At 54.6% G+C, this 9,901-nt stretch overlaps 1 protein-coding gene and 1 long non-coding RNA gene across 7 annotated transcripts in view; one reads left to right on the plus strand and one right to left on the minus strand.

Annotated features, from left to right (window-relative positions):
• Positions 1–9,901, plus strand: part of LOC114022341 (zinc finger protein OZF) — a 793,526-nt gene that overhangs the window by 209,684 nt on the left and 573,941 nt on the right. The gene's annotated exons all lie outside the window — the stretch shown is intronic.
• LOC119567593 lies at positions 19–8,335 on the minus strand. Its single transcript, XR_006285735.1, has 3 exons — positions 2,122–8,335; positions 579–666; positions 19–58 (listed from the first exon to the last, which is right to left on the minus strand). It is a non-coding gene; the product is annotated as an uncharacterized LOC119567593 (long non-coding RNA).

The raw sequence follows: 9,901 nt of genomic DNA on the forward strand, positions 1-9,901 counted from the left end.
GCAGAGCCCCCTGCTCCTGGGTGAAATAAATAGCCACCTCCTCGAAGGTCACCGGCATCTGAAACACCAAGAGTCCCCCACTCAGCACCTGCTGCTCCTGCCACAATCCCGCTACTCATGGGAAAGGAAAAAAAAAACGTGAAGCGGTGGGAGGGCCAGAGTAGCAGAATCCCACCCCCACCCTGCTCAGAGCAGCCAGGAGGCTTCAGGGGGCGGAGAAGGTGAGAGCTCCCTGTCCGCCCCAGCACACGGAGCACGCCAGGATCTTCTCATTTCCCACACGCCTGCCAGCCACAGACTGGGACAGGAAGCAGAGCTCTGAGCCGGGGACAGGGACAGGAATCCCGACAGCTTCCCTTCGTATTTCACAGCAGCCCCGGGCAAGTGGGGTCAGGCTCCAGCACTGAGAGCCTGGAAAATGTTCCCAGCCCTGCCGAGGTGGTTATATCCTGCCTGAGAACTGGGGGAATGTCCCCTCCCCCTTTCCCTGCCCCAATGGGCCTACTTAGTAAATCAGTAGGTTTATCAAACCCTGACTCCTCCCTCCCCCGCCCAGCAGCGTCCTGAGACTCCCCTACCTGAGCTGGTTCCAACACAGCCATTTCCCTTCTCTGTCCCCTGGAAGACTGGCTGATCTTTAGTGAAACGTGGACCTGATTCCTCAGCCTGTCGGGGCGAGAGGGAGGTTACAGAAGGGGCTTCTGTCCTGTCACACCCCGATTCCCCCCAGACTCTTCAGACCCTCCCAGTAACAGCATCTCTGAGCCAAATGCTAAAAGAAGGGAAGAATCAAAAGGGCCACTTTGGGAGATTTCCACCCATTGCAGTGTAAACCCCTCTCCCTTAGCAATACCTGGAGCCCTCTGGTGGCATCACCTGAAGATTGAGCTGCCCTGGACTCCCCCGGCAGCCCCCAGGGACAGGCAGGAAGAGGCTGATCCCATTGGCCCATCCGCGCACCCCCCTGTCTGAGCCAGCAGTGACTCCGGTCTGACTCTGGTGTGGCTGAGATCTGAACCCTGGAGGGAAATCAGACCAGGGCCCTGGGCAGCCCCCAACACCCAGGGCACACAGACCCCACCACCACAGGGGTGTCTGACAATAACACACTCAGAGCCGGGTGTGTGTGTCGTGGGGCGGGGGGTTGAGGGGGGGTTGGGTTTTTTTCCGTGTAGCTTCTGCACCCTGAGGGGTTAGTCCCCTGATCGCTCCCAAAGCTGAGAAGAGCTTCTCTCCGCCCGCCTCCCCACATCCCCCCTTTCCCTCGCTGTGCCCCCCACTCACGTCTTCCCCCATTCCCGACCTCGCTCCCCTCAGCCCCACATTCCCCCGATCCTCCTCCATTGCCCCATCTTCCCTCCAGTGCACCCCTGCCCCCATCCCAGCCTGCCCCCCGCATCCCCTGCACCCGCCTCCGGCCCCTCTTTATCCTCCTCCCCCTGCAGCCCAGATGTGACGGGGGGGGGGGCCCGCTGCAAGGGGGGGATGGGAGGGTCTCTCTTACCTTCCCTCCGAGCGGGGCCCCCCCGGGGCAGGGGCCGGGCCGGGAAGGGGCCCTGGCCGGGCTGGGGGCTCTGCGCTGGGAGAGGCTCCCGGGGAGCAGCGGGCAGGGCCCGGCTGGAGGTTCCCCTCTCCCGGCTGCAGCCCGGGCTCCGGGCTCCCAGCACCAGCCGCCGGGGCTCGGGGATCTCGCCGGGAGCCTGGGAGCCGGAGTCCCCGCAGCGGCTGCGAGTCACTTCCTGGGCCGGGCCTGAGCCCCGCGATCCTCCCCCCAGAGCCGCCCCCCAGCCGCTCCTGGGTCCTAGCGATCAACCCACGTAAGGATCAGCATCCCTGTGTCCGGCTCGTGTTACACTCACAGGCTCCAAGGTCACAAGGGACCATCATGAGCATCTTGCCCAGGGGTTCTCACGACCAAATTTGGTGGCCTCAGAGTGTGGCCAGCAACTCTCGCTGGTGCCCGCTCTGACACTTGCCCCTATAATCCCAATTAACTTTACTAGAAACCAATCAATATGCACAGAGGTAAGAGGGGGGAACACTCCTCCTAGCGTGGGGAACTTTTCTGGCTTCTACGGAGCACCAGAGGAACTGGCTAGCAAAAGGAGCTGAGTCCTTTACCCAGAGGCCTGCATAACCTCCAGGACCCCTGCCCGCTTCCACTCTGGACCCGTAACCCCAAGGCTGGGCCCAGGGCTCCTGAGGCGCTCGACCCCCAATCTTGTGATCACTCAGGACAGCTGTCCCCATTGTGGGGTGTTCTCTCCACTCTGGATGCTTCCTTCATCATTGCACAGAGTTAAGAACAAATACAATTTATTAAACAGCAAGTAATATAAAAATAAAGAGAAAAGTGGGCAAGATGAAAGGAAAACATGACATCCCGCTCTGTGCGGGGGAACCCCAAACAACCCGCTCTGGAATGCCAGGGCACTTCACAGTCTGTCCCTCCCACGTCCCAGGCCTCCTGCCCAGGCCCGGCCTGTGCTGCACGCATGCCCAGGGTTGGACACTAACTCTGGTGTTGGCCTCAGGCTCTAGGTAGAAGGACCCTTCTTCCTAGCGTCAGCTGCTTCCTGTCAGGGTTATGATCCCCCACCCAGTCTGGCCTGCAAGGCCTCTTGGCTGAGGGCCTCTCCTTGCCCTGGGCCCTTTGCCCAGGGTCCCCTTCGCTCCCGGCTCCCGGCTGCTCCAGTTTCCCTCTGCCTCCAGCCCAGCCCAGCCCTCCTCTCTCCTTAGCCCCTCCTGCTCTGCTCTAGCCCAGCCAGCTCCAGCTGACACGAAGGAGAGGACCCCAGTTGCTGACTCCCTCAATGGCCTGCCTGCCCTGTCAATCAGGCTGACTTACAGTATTGCCCCCCCCCCGCCCCCGCCAGTCTCAGGGTCTTCATTTCTCATTGGCCCTTCCCCTTTGTTTTGGTGTTCGGAGAAGGCCTATCTCATGGCCAACCCATTAAGTTTCAGTAAGGGGCCAACAATCCCCTTACTCCTATAAACATGAAAATCATAGTTTCTTTATTGGCAGTTAGTAAATCCGCTGCTGTGAAAAAGGGTATTTCTATGTTTGCTAAAAATTTTCTCAACCTCTCAGCTAGCGACTCGGGTTGCCAATTTGGTAATATTTTAAAAATGGACACTCAAGTAGGAGTGCTGCAACCTCCCTTGCCCCACCTCTTCCCTCCAAGGCCCTGCTCCGACTCCACCTCTTCCTCCAAGGGTCTACCCGCCCTCCACTTCTCTTTCCCCCTTCCCTGCCTAGGTCAGGAAGGGCTTGTCTGTGGAGCCGGGGCTGGGAGCTGCAGCTGCTCAGTGCAGGTAGGAGGCAGCCCCGGCTGAGTCGGGTCTGGTGCGAGTGATGACCCAGTGCCTCCCCACCTGCAGGAACTCGACTTTGGCTGTCCGGTCAGTAGATGTGATCGGACACTGTCAGGTCCCCTTTTCCACTGGACTTCATGGTTGAAAACCGGGCACGTGGCCACCCTAACAGAACCCACTGTGCTGGGAACGCGTCAGGGACAAGTTCTGATTTCCGATGGTGGAGGAAGGAACCAGGGGGCAGGTGGGTTAGACTCAGTTCTGACCAGCAGGGAAGAATTCACTGGTCGAGATGAAATTACTGTAAAGTGGGTGCACAACTAAAGACTGCTCTCAGAGTAGTTATCTATGGTCTGGTGTCAAACTGGGAGGGGAATGGTGCGGGGAGGGGCGGGGGAGGGAGAAGCTCCAGGTGGCCTCCCTCACTCTTTATGGGGAAGAGGCAGTGGAGGGGGGCGGCCCAGCAGGGAATGGGGCCTAGATGGGGAGCAATTCACACAGAGCTTGTAGGGCAGCCACGTTCCTGGGAGAGAGCTGCTGCTGGAGTTGACAGAGCGGGCTCTCAGCTCCCCACATTGCCCCTCCTAGGTCGGTGGAAGTGCTCCTGGTGAGGACACACCCCACCGACCCAAGGAGGATAGTGTGGACATCATCTACTGCACTCATTATTGGAGTGGTTATAGGTCAACCTAATACAGGTCAACTTAAGTTTGGACTGTTGACGTACCCTTACAAGCAAAAGGATTTCTCTCACCCAAAAGCTTTCAGCAGTCTAAGCTCATTGGAAAGCCTTCCAGCTAGGACCACTCCCCCAGCTCAGTGATGCTCCTGTTGTCTTTCAAGGGATCTTGCTGCCCTGAGTAGACATGGGGCCAGAACCCCTTTCCCCGCTTCTTGTACTCGGATCCTTTATACTTGAAAAGTCTTTGCTGGGTCCTGGGGTCAGGGAACTCCGTGGCATAAGTGACCTACACACTGTACTACAGATGAATTGTAAGTTTCTTTGTTTACTCCTTTCTTCCTGTTGATGCAAATCTCAGAGAATCCTTTAAGACTCAAAATCAGGGGAAGAAATTTACCCATTTTCTTCTCAAGTGGCTAAACCGGCTTCGCTTCTCGCCTCATTATTCGGCTGTATTAGTTACAAAAGTTTTAGCATCATCATAAAAGAAAGAGAACAAAAGAGAAAACAACCTTCCCATCTAAAAATGATCTGGACCAAACCTAGAAAAAGCCGGGAAGCAATTTTACCAATAGATGGAAACAGGACTATAAGATCTGAAGGTCCAACTGTGCTTTGAAGTTCATTGAGATTTCCCTGCCCACTCCAGGTCTGTGACACTTCCTTCTCCAGCCCTCCGAAGTCTGACTAAGATCATAGACATCAAAGCTGTGACTCCTAAGCATGGAGAGCCGGGGACAGGGTGGTACGTGACACCGTGGGAGATGGAGGGATACAACGGAGGCAGGTTAAACTTTCCATGGCTGGGACAGAGGCTGCTGTGTGGAGAGAGGAGCGTGACAGTGAGAGGGGAGGAGGGAATCTCTCGCACTCGCCCCATTGCCCTGAAATAGCACAGAAGCGAAAACACCACATTTTACTGTCCCTTCTCCCACCTTTTTAGCATCTAGTTAATTCTGGCCCATAAGGGATAAAATGTACAAACACTAAATGCTTTTCAGCACGGCCTGGAGCAATGCGAGACTATCTGGGAATAAGACAACCTGGCCCCGAAGGGGGAACTCAGGGACTAGCAATCACTCTGCTAACGGAAGGTCGGGCGTCAGAAACTGTGTTCCCGGCAGGCTACGCAGCTGCACTGCAGGCTATGGAGGGCCGTGGAGGCAGGCAGGGAGAGGAGCCCCTCCCCAGGCTTGGCCCAGGTCCACTGGAGCTGCTGGGGAGAGGAACCCCTCCCTCAGCCCGGCCCAGGACCACAGGAGCCACCGTGGTTGGGGAGAGTTGCCTCTGACGTGGCCCCAAACTGCTCTGGTGAGAGAGGGCTGGGGGAGTCCTCTCTCCACTGCAGTCTGAACCCCAAACCCCTCATCCCCAGTCCCAGCCCCCACATGCCTAGCCAGAGCACTCACCCCTCCGCACCCCATCCCTCTGTCCCAGCCCTGAACCCCCTCTCACACGTCAACCTCCACATCCCCAGCCCAACCCCAGAGCCCTCACCTGAATCCAGAGCCCTCACCCCCCGCACCTCATCCCTGTCCCAGTCCTGAGCCAGTTCCCACACTCCGAATCCCTCGGCCCCACCCCCACCCCATGAATTTTGTTCTGTGCGCCAATATGGAGATGATGTGTCACATACTGGTGCGTAGAACCAAATTCATTCCGCACTTGGACGTAAAAACTGAGGGAACACTGGTCAGAACACATCAGATGCTGAGCGGGGTCCAGCAGAGCCCCCTGCCCCTGGGTGAAATACACAGCCACCTCCTCGAAGGTCACCGGCATCTGAAACAAGAGTCCCCCACTCAGCACCTCCTGCCCCTGCCACAATCCCACTAATCATGGCAAAGAAAGAAAAGAGTGAAGGGCCAGAGTAGCAGAATCCCACAGGCACCCTGCTCAGAGCAGCCAGGAGGCTCCAGGGGCTGGGAGAGGGTGAGAGCTCTTTGTCCCCCCAGCACACGGAGAAGGGGAGGGTCTTCTCATTTCCCACACGCCTGCCAGCCACAGGCTGAGACGGGAAGCAGAGCTCTGAGCCGGGGACGGGGACAGGAATCCCGACAGCTTCCCTTCATATTTCACAGCAACTGTTACGAATTATTCCAGTTAGGACACGTACAGCTCGTTCCTAAGCTGAGGCAACCAAATAAAGACAGACTGCAGAGCGGGACCCCGATTACAGGTTACACAAAGATTATATACTGTTGGCAAAACATCCTGCCTGTGTGCCTGGGGCGGGGCGTGGGGAGAGCGGGCACCTAACCCAATAAACAGGCCTTCTCCTTATCTATCACCAATCCCCTGCAGCCACCTTCCCCCTGCAGAAAAGCTGAATTAGCAGCTATTTCAGGCACCTCGGCTGGTTCCTGTCTCCTTTGTTTCCCTTCTCTTGAAACTGTCCGGCTGTCCACTCTGAAGGATCCTCCTCCCTTGGTACGTGATGTGCTCGCTTCTAGTTAATGGCCGAGAGGAAACCCAAAATGGAGTCACATATGCTAACTCGGTTGATTTCCCCTGACAGTCCTTCCTTTTCTTATGTACGTCAGTAAACTATATCGAGGCAAAATAACCTCGATGCAAGATTAAAATTTGCCGGCAGCACATACTACAGCATTGTAGGCATACAAAAAGTAATACAAAAAGAGAAACAGCCATAAGAATGAGGTACAAAATACGCCTTCCCCAAGCCCCCAAGTCTGGCAGCCAGGAGGTGAGCCAGCTCCAGGCCTCATGGAATCCGGTACTGGTGTCATCAAGGGTGACACGGTGAAGTGAGGTGGCCTGCTGCATAAGGGTGTGGATATCGACTTCTAATCTGCGGTGTTGATTCACAAAGACACAACAGCTTGAGTTAACAAGAGTACAAACGCCCCCTGGTTTGCAAGAAGATAGTCTAAGGCTAAGGGGTTCTGCAGTGTGGTCTGAGATAACTGAGTCACCTCCATTTGAAGGGTAGACAAGGCGTCTGCAGTGGCATTTGCCATTAATTCTAAGGCTGCAGAAATATTAACTGTAGCCTTTTCCAATTCACTCACCCCCACCCAGGGCAAAAACCAACGAACAAAGGAGTGAAAGCCTGTAGGCCGTTCAGAGAGAGGATTTAATGGGACATTTCCTCGGTTCCTCCATACCAGGTTCCGAATTTCCCCCTGGGCCAGGGTCTGGTGTACTGTAACAGCGGGTACTAAGGTGCATGTACCACACCAACCTGCCGGGGGGACCTTATAAGCCGTGTGCTTGCACAACCAGAACCAGCCTGATCCCTCAGGGACCGGCCACGGCGCCCTGGAATACTTGGGGGGACTTGCCGCACCAGAGCTAATGCGGGTGGTATCACTGGACCCTACAAAGCTACCCACAAAAACTGTATTTTCGAAATTCTTACCTCGTGACACACATAAAGCTTAACTACCCTGGGCCACCATATCAATAGACCAAGTTTGGATTGTAACGTTCCAGTTAAATGGAGTGTCTGTCCATAATCCGGCCAGGAGGGTTCGGTTGAGAGGGATAGGCTCCCTTACCAACGGGATTCCCTGACCTATGTACGTGGGGGTATGAATACAGACCCAACACCGCATTCGGTTAACCCCCTGTGGTACAGCATGGGTTAAATCCAGGAAGCTGTTGCCTTCCCATCCGTGTACCGAACTCGAGAAGAGAGAGGGGATTCCACAGGCCACCCATACCAGTATTTGCATCCTCCCGTGTACCATGCACAAAACAGGACAACAAATATAAGTCCAAGTAACAAGAAAACAAGCAGTCCTGATGGAGTCTGGAGACCCCAATAGTTGAATCCAGCAGAATCCGCTCGTATTGGTGGGCCCACTGCGGAGACAGCGCTTGCGTTGTATGCTGTTTTAAGAGAACCTCAACTTCGTGGGGGACCCAGACAGTCAAAGGGTGGCCCAGAACAATAGGGCGTGACCGTTCCACCATAAGGGCTGCAGCGGCAATGGACCGCACACAGGAGACCAATCCCCGAATGACCGGGTCCTATTGTACGGAATAGGAAACTATGGGGCGTGGGCAATCCCCTAGGTACTGCAATAGGACACCACTGGCCGACTGGGGAATCAGTGTCAGGACAGTACTCGGATCAGGGACCACTTGGTGGGGAGTTATAACATAACTATTTATCGCATGCAGATCTTGAACGAACCGATAACCTGGGCGCCCATCTGGGCCCGGTTTTGGCTTTTTCACAGGAAGGATAGGAGCATTAGAATCATAGAAGCATAGAATCATAGAATATCAGGGTTGGAAGGGACCTCAGGAGGTCATCTAGTCCAACCCCCTGCTCAAACAGGACCAATCCCCAATTAAATCATTCCAGCCAGGGCTTTGTCAAGCCTTACCTTAAAAACTTCTAAGGAAGGAGATTCTACCACCTCCCTAGGTAACGCATTCCAGTGTTTCACCACCCTCCTAGTGAAAAAGTTTTTCCTAATATCCAACCTAAACCTCCCCCACTGCAACTTGAGACCATTACTCCTTGTCCTGTCATCTTCTACCACTGAGAATAGTCTAGAACCATCCTCTTTGGAACCACCTTTCAGGTAGTTGAAAGCAGCTATCAAATCTCCCCTCATTCTTCTCTTCTGCAGACTAAATCCCAGTTCCCTCAGCCTCTCCTTCTTGTAGTGTGGGGCCCAAAACTGGGCGCAGTACTCCAGATGAGGCCTCACCAATGTCGAATAGAGGGGAACGATCACGTCCCTCGATCTGCTGGCTATGCCCCGACTTATACATCCCAAAATGCCATTGGCCTTCTTGGCAACAAGGGCACACTGCTGACTCATATCCAGCTTCTCGTCCATTGTCACCCCTAGGTCCTTTTCCGCAGAACTGCTGCCTAGCCATTCGGTCCCTAGTCTGTAGCGGTGCATTGCATTCTTCCGTCCTAAGTGCAGGACTCTGCACTTGTCCTTGTTGAACCTCATGAGATTTCTTTTGGCCCAATCCTCCAATTTGTCTAGGTCCCTCTATATCCTACCCCTACCTGCCACCGTATCTACCACTCCTCCTAGTTTAGTATCATCTGCAAATTTGCTGAGAGTGCAATCCACACCATCCTCCAGATCATTTATGAAGATATTGAACAAAACCGGCCCCAGGACCGACCCTTGGGGCACTCCACTTGATACCGGCTGCCAACTAGACATGGAGCCATTGATCACTACCCGTTGAGCCCGACAATCTAGCCAACTTTCTACCCACCTTATAGTGCATTCATGTAGCCCATACTTCTTTAACTTGCTGACAAGAATACTGTGGGAGACCGTGTCAAAAGCTTTGCTAAAGTCAAGAAACAATACATCCACTGCTTTCCCTTCATCCACAGAACCAGTAATCTCATCATAGAAGGCGATTAGATTAGTCAGGCAGGACCTTCCCTTGGTGAATCCATGCTGACTGTTCCTGATCACTTTCCTCTCGTCTAAGTGCTTCAGGATTGATTCCTTGAGGACCTGCTCCATGATTTTTCTGGGGACTGAGGTGAGGCTGACTGGCCTGTAGTTCCCAGGATCCTCCTTCTTCCCTTTTTTAAGGATTGGCACTACATTAGCCTTTTTCCAGTCGTCTGGGACTTCCCCCGTTTGCTATCAGTTTTCAAAAATAATGGCCAATGCCTCTGCAATCACAGCCACCAACTCCTTTAGCACTCTCGGATGCAACGCATCCGGCCCCATGGACTTGTGCACGTCCAGCTTTTCTAAATAGTCCCTAACCACTTCTTTCTCCACTGAGGGCTGGTCACCTCCTCCCCATGCTGTGTTGGCCAGGGCAAGGAGAACTGCATGGAACCAAGACCTCCTGGGTTAAGTAGCTAGAGATAAGAAGGGAAATACCTTCCTCCGCCTCCTTCGGCAAGGGATATTGTTTTACGGAGGGAGGCGGCCC

The sequence above is a fragment of the Chelonia mydas genome, chromosome 14, assembly GCF_015237465.2.
Source record: "Chelonia mydas isolate rCheMyd1 chromosome 14, rCheMyd1.pri.v2, whole genome shotgun sequence".
NCBI classification, from domain to species: Eukaryota; Metazoa; Chordata; order Testudines; family Cheloniidae; genus Chelonia; species Chelonia mydas.